Source organism: Solanum lycopersicum, chromosome 2 (genome assembly GCF_036512215.1).
Source record: "Solanum lycopersicum chromosome 2, SLM_r2.1".
In the NCBI taxonomy this organism is placed as follows: Eukaryota; Viridiplantae; Streptophyta; class Magnoliopsida; order Solanales; family Solanaceae; genus Solanum; species Solanum lycopersicum.
Genome location: NC_090801.1, coordinates 69,331,092 through 69,341,602, shown reverse-complemented (window position 1 = coordinate 69,341,602; position 10,511 = coordinate 69,331,092).

Here is a 10,511-nt window from a genome sequence, read left to right as displayed (position 1 = left end):
TCCCTGAACTTATTTTATAAGTAATTTTCTATCCCTTTTTGGTCTATGTGTCACTAGCTTGAAAAAAAAGTCAATCAGCGTTGGGCCCACAAGATAGCGTCACGTACGCCGAAAAGGGATAGAAAATTATTAATAAAATAAGTTCAAGGGGTAATAGGATCTTAGTATAGTATAAGTGTGTCTGTGAGATTTCGGGCATAAGTTGAGGAGGTACTTGTGCATTATCCCCAAAAATATTTATATACTTTCATGTTGATTTTAATAGATTATATAAAGATGATTCAAGTATAAAAATGGTCAATTGGTCATATAAGTACAAAGAGAAGGTACTCCCTCGATTCACTATTGTTTGTTCTGATTTCTATTTTTAAAGTTAAACTTTAAAAAATTTAAATAACATTTTAAGATGTATTTTTTCATTATTTGATATGCAAAAAATTACAATTTGTATTATTTTTCATATAATTTTTAAATATATAAATATTTTTATTTAAAATATTAAATTAATATAATTTAATTTAACTTTAAAAAATAATCAATTTAACTTTTGAAAAACATAACATTACAATTACAAATAAAAGTAGACGACGAAAGCTACTATTTTATCAATGTTAAATGTTCGACTTTATGGGGTCGGTTTATTGGTAACGCTTCCCGGCATAAAGGGTCTTTTGATAAAGTAAAGAGGATATAGAAGAAGAAAAAGACAGCTGATAATGACTTTAAGAAAATATAGAAAAAATTCGAATCAATTAGTTTAAACATAAAAACATTATATTAGTAATCAATTTAAGCATAATGAGAAAAGAAAGGGATTAGTGTATAGTGGGTAGTGGGTTCATATGAAGAATTCCAATTGGGGCAAGCCATGTCATCATATTCGAATTAATTAATACAACCTCGTGAATCGTCCTTCTTCTGTTAACATCACAGTTGTTCCAATAAAAAGTAATTTAATTATAATGTTGATGATAGAACCAAACGTGACTAATTAAATACATCAACTTACAAGCATTAATAATTAAACTTCCTTCAATTACAAAGCACATATATAGTATCTCATTGGATTATAAGATAAAAAAGATATGCAACTGATCGATCTACTCCCTCTTATCATTTTCACTTTTACTCTACTCTTTTTCTTTTTAATTTCCCTCATCAACTTTGAGAAAAATATGTTGGTTATAATTAACTAATGAATTATTTTCTACTTTTATTTTTATTTGTCATATTTAGATTTTACTATATAAATTAAGAAAAAATAATGATTGACATGATTATTTTACTGTACTGTCTTTATTAATTGATTTATATAATTAGGTTTTGAAAAATAATTTGAAGAATAAATAATTAACGATAAAGATAAAATATTAATTTCTTTTTTATCTTTTCTTGATAGCTAAAATTGACAATTAAATGTGAATGGAAAAATATCTCATCGAAAAGTAAGATAGGAAGATATGCGACTGATCGGATGACTCCCTGATATTATCATTTTCATTTTGCTCTCCTCTTTTTCTTTTGAATTTCGGTCATCAACTTTGAAAAAGAAAAATTGATTATTGAGTAATTAATTGTGGAATTATAAGACAAGTAAGGAATAAAAAAGGATAATAAATAATTGGATTAATTAAAATAAATAGCATTATAATATGACTTTTAGTAATTTGACCAAATTCCTAAAAAGCCAAATTAAAGTGAAATAATTAAAAACTCTCTAAAATACTTTTGAAATATTAATCATGCTTAATTAAGGTAAAGTATTGCCAAAAATAGTTTCAGAGTATTTAACCAAACATGGATGTTAAGAAATCCAAGCCTTCCCTTCTTTTTGTATTTTTTTTTCGTAAAATAATCATGATAGGGGTCTATGTCAAAGTCTTTCAAAGCAAATTTAAATAATGCAATCCAAGTCTTCTATACTGTAGTTAATTAAAGGCCCGAGAGGATGGTTTACCATTTTTTCTTGTTTTCCCATGGTATAATTACCTCCTTTTCGTCAAAATAGGGCTTCTTATTTTATTTTATTTTATACTAGTAATGAAGATCAACTTGAATCTTTTTGAAGTCAAGATAAATGTTTTATATTCAAATTGCAAAGGAGTCTTCAAAGCTAAGAGATTTAGCAATTTAAGCAAAGTATTTGAAACGCAAGTTCAATAATGTAACATATGAGATGGAGCTAGGTAGAAGTAAAAAAAGTTATACAAGTCATATTCAAAAGAGAAAATTTCAAATATCTTGAATCAATATCTCAAGAAGACGGGATATCATATATTAGAGCAAGGTGGATAAATTAGAGGATAATCACCTCCGAAACACTGTGTGATAATTGATATAAATGTGTTAGCAAAGGTTTAAAGGTAAATTCTACGTATAGTAAAAATAACACAAATTATTAGTAATAAATCCCGGATATGCATGGTTTGTAGCAGTCCCCTAAAGGAGAACAAAAGGAAGAAAAGAAAATCAGCCAGTGGAAAATGTGGCATTCCATGACTTGTCAAACAAGAGGAGCCACTCCGATTTGCAGCACGTGCAGAATTTGTAAAATGGGATCTAAATTTATTTGGCACATTTTATTATTTTTTGATTAGGGGTGTCCATCACGGGCGAGGTTGAAATTGAAGATATTAAAAATGGATTGAAATTGAAATTGGGTTTGTTTTGACCTATCCAAGTTTAGTCTGGGATCAAATGGATTGAGTTTAAATGAGCTGAAAAACGAGTTGGGATAGATAAATACTAAAATATGTTAAATAAATAACATATCTTAATAAAGAGTTTTAAAACATGTTGAATTAGAGATTAAATTGGACTAAATTGAGAATTCTATTAAAATGGAGTAGACTTGAATGGATTGAGATTAAATCCAATTCAAATTATCTTAATTTAAACGCATAAAATTCTGAGCAAATTTAACGAGTTATTTATATTTGATTTTATTCTTTAACACCCTACTTTTAATCACTTATATTTTCGTCATATTAACATAAAAAGAATTTGCAAAATGATATAGCACCTCATGAGGGCCCCCACAATATTGATCAATCCACAAATTGAGATGTGTAGACCCGAGTGTGTTTGGTACGAAGGAAAATATTTTTCAATTTTCTCATGTTTGGTTGGACAAAAGTTTTGGAAAATATTTTTCAAATTAACTCATTTTCCTCAAAATTAAAGAAGATGACTTTCCTTCAAAAATTAAGGAAAACGTTTTCCAAAACTCTCTTTCAATTTTAAATTACATTTTTTTTTGGAAAAAAAAATAATTAAAAAAATATTTTCAATTTCAAAATTTATTTTTTCACCCGATCTCTGACACCCCCCACCCACCCCCGGCCAACCCGCAACCCCCAACCCTCCCCGTAAAATTAATTTTGCTTTATTAAAATATTTTTAGCTTAAAATTTTTATTTTTAAACTCGTAACCATCACCCTCCAAAAAATTAATTTTATTTTTTAAAAATGCTATCAACTTTAAATTCTTATTTTTTCAATCCTACCCCTTCCCCCCACCCACTACCCCCCACTCCACCCCACCCCACCACCACCACTCCAAAAATTTGTTTTTAAAAAATATTTTTAATTCCATAAATTATTTTTGAATCTAGTAAAAATAAAAGATGTCTTTCAAAAATAATTTTTTATTCATAAATCAAACACTAAAAATTATTTTCGGTAAATATTTTTTACTCACCAACCAAACATGAAAAAATAAATCGAAAATCTACTTATTTTTCAGGAAAATATTTTCTATAGAAAACATTTTCCTCCGTACCAAACACACACCCTCTGTTTTGATCTTATCTGCAATGTGAAGAGAACAAAAAGCGAAATATCCCTCAATTATTGTGTTCTCTCCACTTACTTGTTTCGAGTACTTTCATTAAACGTACATTATTTTTTTTCGATGGAATATATACTTTCACAACTTTAAAATAATACTTAATACAAGTAATTGGTAGGCACATGTGGAAACTCTCTTGGAATGAAGCATCTAACATCTTTCTTTCGGATGCCATTTTGGAAACTTAAAAATAAATATTTCAATTTTAACCCATCTTACGTAATGATGTGAATAATTTCGAATTTGGCTCCACTCCGGTCATTGCACTTTTTTCCCTATCATTACCGCGGAAAGAAAATATATAGTTTAGATTGTTTGAGGCAAGAATAAATTATTTTGAAATTAAAATACGTGAGATAAAATTTTACTGTCATATTTGGGATAACTTATGCCACCATCTATATCATAGTAAAGAGAACAAGTTATCTCATATACATAGTGGGATAAGTTATTCAAATATAATTAATCCCAAGATAATTTATCCTGAGATAACATGTTTCCAACCAAATAGTCCTTATAGTACTAACCAGGGGCAGAGGCTACCTTCATACACCCCCTTGGGCGAAAAATTGTTTTATTTATACATGATTAAAATAAGTTTATACATATATATTGTAGATGCCGAACTCCCTTCAGCTATCTATTTCTACAGATTTTGAACCCCCTAAATTAAAAATCCTGACTCCATCTCTAGTACTAACATGTTAGGAAAAACACAATTTTATTTGATAGATAATGTATTCAAGTGGCCGGTCGAAGTATCTTTAAAGGAACTCCATAAATATCTAGTTTAAGTGCAAGTTGGTATAATGAACTGAGGTTTTCATGGAGACAAAGACAAGAGAACCTTGGGAAGGATCTTTTGAAGATATTCATCACCAACTTGCCTTGGAACTGTTTAATTAAAGCGTTCATATATCTATAATTTATTTCTTAAAAATGGGGGCAAGTTTAATTTGATATTTCAATATTAATTATCTTGAGATCTGCACTTGAACGCCCAAGATCGAAAGGTATATGCTTCCTAATTACAAAGGACATTTTGTATTAAAAAAGACTCGATCGATAATTCAAAAACTCTAATTAAAAACACTCTGATCACAACACTAGTTGGTTGGTATTGACTATTCTTACACAGAAATGACTTTGTTCATTGACTTTGTTTTGTTACACTAACATAAAGAAAGTAAATGAACTTTTCCAAAAGGTTGGGTATCATAAGTTCATTGACAGTGATATGCATATGGTTGCCAAATTTCACAGTATATGATATTAACCCTCTAGAGAAAGGGAAAGTAGAAAATTTAATTGATTAGAATTCCTAAATGAATTTGAATTCAGAATTGTACAGAGTATATTTATTTGTTTATCAAAAAAATATGTGAGATCATTTTAATTTTAAGATAGATAAATAGTAAAGGGTCTTGTCGTGACACCGATAGATTGCGACATGGCATAAAGGGTCTGTTGGTGACACCTGACCAGCTTTCAAAGGATAAAGACGTAAATAGTATCCGTTTGAATTGATTTATTTTAGATGTTTTAAAGTAATTTTGATAAAGTGAAAAAGTGTGTATAAACATTTATTGTAGATAGAAAATTAAAAAAAAAAGCCAAAAATTATAAGTTAGAAATCCTAGTCGTCAATTTAGATTGACTTATTTTATGTGTTTTTAAACCAAAATAACTTTTAAGCAGTTTTGAAGTGTTTGAGAGAAGTTAAAAAGTGCATATAAACACTTATTTTAAAGTCAAAAAACAAAAATAAGCCAAAAGTCATAAGTTAGAAATCCTAACTTTTGGCTTTTGGCTTATGAGTCATAACTCATAAGTCAAAAGTCAATCCAAACAGATCCTAAATCATATCCGTTTTTAATTTACATGTCTTAGTTTTATATATTTAGTATAACTTATTAAAAGAATAAAATCAGAAAGTATTTTAATATATTTTATATTTTCTTTTGCACTAATTTATGCTCCCTCTGTCACTATTTACTTAGTTATATTTCCTCTTTTAGCTATTCCTATTTACTTGTCCATTCCGAAAAATCAAGAAAGGACAAAAAAAAATTTCTATTATTATAACCACATTTAAATTTCTTGAAAATCACTAGAGTATGTTCTTTTTGAAATCATAATTAACAAGGATAAAATTATAATTTTACTATGTGAATTATTATTATCTTAGTATTTTTATCATTTTTAACTAGACAACTAACTAGAAACAGAAGGAATATGTGATTTTTAAATTTGGTAAGACAGACAAATTACTCTTTAGCAACAATTTTCATGTTTCTTATTCATTTTAAATTAATTATCAAAATTTATAGTAATTTTTAATATATAATTTTATTTTTAAAAATGAGAAAAATTATATTCAAATATATACTTAAAAGATTTTAATAGACTCCCGTAAAATATAACCCTCAATATCATCTGACTCATATTTCAACAACGTGAATTTCCCTGTTTGGGTTAACATCATCGTTGTTTCAGGAGAAAACAATATCTAATAATTAGATTCTGATAATACTCCTACTTTATGACAAACAACCAATCAAATTATTAATTATTTCAAATTTTCAAGCATGACAACGACATCTCATTTTAACTACAGCACATTTTTATAGATAAATGAGTGTTATAAATAAAGTAAAGACGAAAACGAAATAATAATAAACTAATTCATTTCATTTGTTTTGTTCCTGTCTGTACTATTAAATATTTTGGAAGATTACTGACAAAATGTTATTTGACGAATTATTGAATAATTACTAAATATGGCAAAATCAATGTTGTTTAACAAATTAAATATACGCTTTCACATCATAGGTGATCTATCATACCCTCAATGGACTTTCTAATGCACCTCTTAATACAAATAAAGTTATTTATTCGAAAATATTTATTTAAATATACAAAGTGAAATTCAAATTAAATGAATAATCACGGAGAACTTATAATAAGCATCTAATCTTAGGACATGGAATATTCAGTTTCAAATTTTGATTTGAAATGAACGTTTTCTTTTTTTAAAAAAATAAAAATAAAAAATGCACAAAATCCTTAATTAAATTTAAATTTCTCCAAAAAAAAGGATCATATGTATATATATAACTAACTTGTTGAATTGTAAAATTATGTATATTTAAAAGTTTGTAATAGCTTGTAACTGCAAATACTCATTTTTTTAAGGTTTATAAAAAAGGAACATGGAAATATATGATTCACTAATATGCTATCTTAAATATTTCGACACCTTATAAATCGCGATTTGCTCATTTTGAATTGTATAAGATCGAGAAAGTTTTGATAATTTTCTGAAAGGAAAATACAATTTAAAAGTTCAAATTGCATATTCAAATAAATTCCAATCCAAATAATATTTAACCAAGTAAATACCGAACTTATTTTAACCCATTCAAATTCGATTGAACTACCCATTTGATCATATCCCTAAATTTCTTCTCACTCTACCGGAAAAAAAGTTGTTGTTGACTTAACATATTCATAGAGGAGATTTCACAATCTGTCGAAGATATGTCCTGCTGTATATTGCATTATTATATTGGTACAATTAATGTTATGCCTTCACTTTTAAGGGTTCAACAGGCACTAAACAATTCGTCATCATGTTATAAACTTGAATATATATATATATATATTTATTCAATTAATACTTGATTATTATTTTTAATACAACAATTAACACTTGATTGAGGATAATATATTTGGATCTCGTCAAACATAGTTGTTGTCCAATTATAGAAAATTTTGCAAACATGACTAGCTTCTTAAAGGATAGGTATAACATAATTGGACAACAACTAGAACAAATCAGTATTACTCCTAAAATAAAGAAATAGTTGATGTTGTATTATTCTAATATTATTTTCAAAATAACAAACTACAACATGGACAGTCATAGTGATGATTATTGGATCCAATCTGTCAAAGATCCAGAAAATCTTAATTTTTCCTAAATTAAGGTGCAATTGGGGGGGAAAAAAAGGTGCAATAGCGAAAAATGTTTTTTTTTAAAAGCTTTTTACCAAAAAAAAAAGTAGTACATTTTTTTTTGTTGTCATTTTACATTTTTAAAAAAATATGAAAATTATCATTTTATTTTGCTAAAATGCATGACAAACTGTGCAGAACATGGGACAATGTTTGTCAAGGCTCTTAATTTATTTATTTTAATCAGATAATGCAAGATTATTGGAAGTGGGTTCCAGAAAATTTTATTATTTAATTAAGTAATTGATTGGTTTGTATGCACGACCACATTTGATATGGCCGGTGGAGATTTAATTAACCCTAAAATCAATTTCCTCATTAATTTCTAGTTATATAAAACTACTCCTTATCTGGCCAAAATTAAACAAATAAAGTAAATTACAATTCAATGAGAAAAATATTATCATTGGCTGAATCCTGGACCTTGTTTGTCTGGCAATGTAGTCTAAAATATTAGTTGAACAACTTATATTTATTGCAATAGCAATAGGAACAAAATAATTGAAATAGTTGTTAAAAATTATTCTACAGAGAAAACATCACATGCCATAGTTAAAATGAATCTAAGTTTTTTAAAAATTTGTAAAAATGAAACAAAATAAAATTTCGTATTATAGTTCCAATTTAAGTAGATTTCTCTTCTGCCGAGATCCATTTTTTCTTCTTCTTTTTTATATAGTTAATAATTGGGCCTCTAAGATTGCTCATTTTAATATGGACCTGTAAGAAGATAATCTTGTTTTGGGCCTATCTCATCCATCTTTCGAAGATCAAAGTCTTTTGACAAGGGAAAATTGTATATAATAGTAAACTAATAACCTAAATTAAATGGAATAGCTAGGATTTGATTTAATTGTGCTCCATAGCAAACATTAGCTAAAATTTGCCAGCGTCTCTCTCCCAAAAATCTCGCTCGCCACTCTCCATTCTCGCTCGCCTCTCTCGCTTTACACACAGAAGTGTATAATTCTATTTCTGTTTTGTATAAAGCGAGAGAAAATTGTATATACACATGCAAAAATGTATATCTTCGTGTTATACACTTAATTATACAATTTACAAACATTTTACTTCAAATATTGCAGAGAAAAAGGCCAACGAATTATACAATTGCGAATTATACAATTGCAGTGAAATACAATTTTCTCTAGCTTTATACAACAGAAGTGTATATATTGTGTTTCTGTTTTTGTATAAAGCGAGAAGAACATATATCTTCTTGCTATATACTTATAATTATGCAATATACATACATTTTAATTCGATTTAACTGTATGCAAAACAAATTATACAATTGCAACGAAATAGGCCAGCGAATTATACAATTGTATATGTATAGCAAATTATATAGTTTTATGTTTGCTATGGAGCGCAATTATGCAAAGTTTGCTATAGCATACAAATATGAATTTTTTATTTACTATATGTGAAAGTTGCCCTTTTGACAAACCCTACTTTTACTCCCTCCATCTCATATTAGTTAACATATCGGATCACATTTGTGTTACAGGCCTGTTTGCCTTGAATCATATTTTTCTTCTCACACGGCTAACAAAGAATTGTCATAAGAACTAGCTAGGCAGCCCAGGAGTAATCTTAGTAAAATGAATTTTGGGTTTAGTTCAATCTCAAAATTTAGTTTACAAGTAAAAGATTATCCAAGATTATATTAAAAAATTCATTCATTCATTCCTTTTTTTTTTTTGAAAAAACAAACAAACTAATATGACTCTTTAACATCTCAACTCACACCTAGAACTGAATATCTGAAGTGTGGACAATTTAATATGGGGGCTCAAAATTGATAAGCAATAATTGAGATTGACTTTGCTCTAATACCATATAAAAAAAATGAATTTTGAACCCAACTCAACTTCAAAAAACTAACATGAGTCATGACTCAAAATCATATAAGAAGACCACTTATCATGTATACAATTTTGTCCGAAATAATATCCCCTTCGCACATTCTTAATCTTCACAATAATTATATAGTCAACCTTAAGAGAAAAAATTAAGGGCATTTTAATCAAATGTCCTCATAATTTATCGTAGTGAATTTCTTAATTTTATGCGCTAAGTCTAAAACATCAATAATTTTAGACCGGAGTGAAAATAGTATTCTCAATGTCGAACCAAGTAATTACTACACCTTCTATTTCCACTTATTTGCCAATATAGCATTTTACACACACAATAAGAATATGAGTATTAATTAAAAAAATGATTTCACTAATCTATGCTTTATTTTTTAATGTTTATATATGTATATATCTCTTAATTTTAGAATAATTAATGCTAAAAGTACAATTTAAAATAATATAAAAGTTTCACATATTATAAAATGACAAGTATTTGAAAACATGTCATTTCTAGAATACATAATAACTAATGGGAACGGATTTAAATATGACCATCAACAACATTTCAGGCAGTTCTTGTTACAGAACATTGTTTTTTGGATTTTAGTTATTTACTACTTTTGTTTTACCTCTTCCCATTGAGTTTGAGTGATGAAGGGATTAAAGACCGCCTTACATGATCAAAATTTAGCAATAATTTTTATTAGAACTTCTTTAATTTTGTTTTATAGTTTGACTATGAACATAAAAATGTAGAAACAAACATCACAAAATACACATAA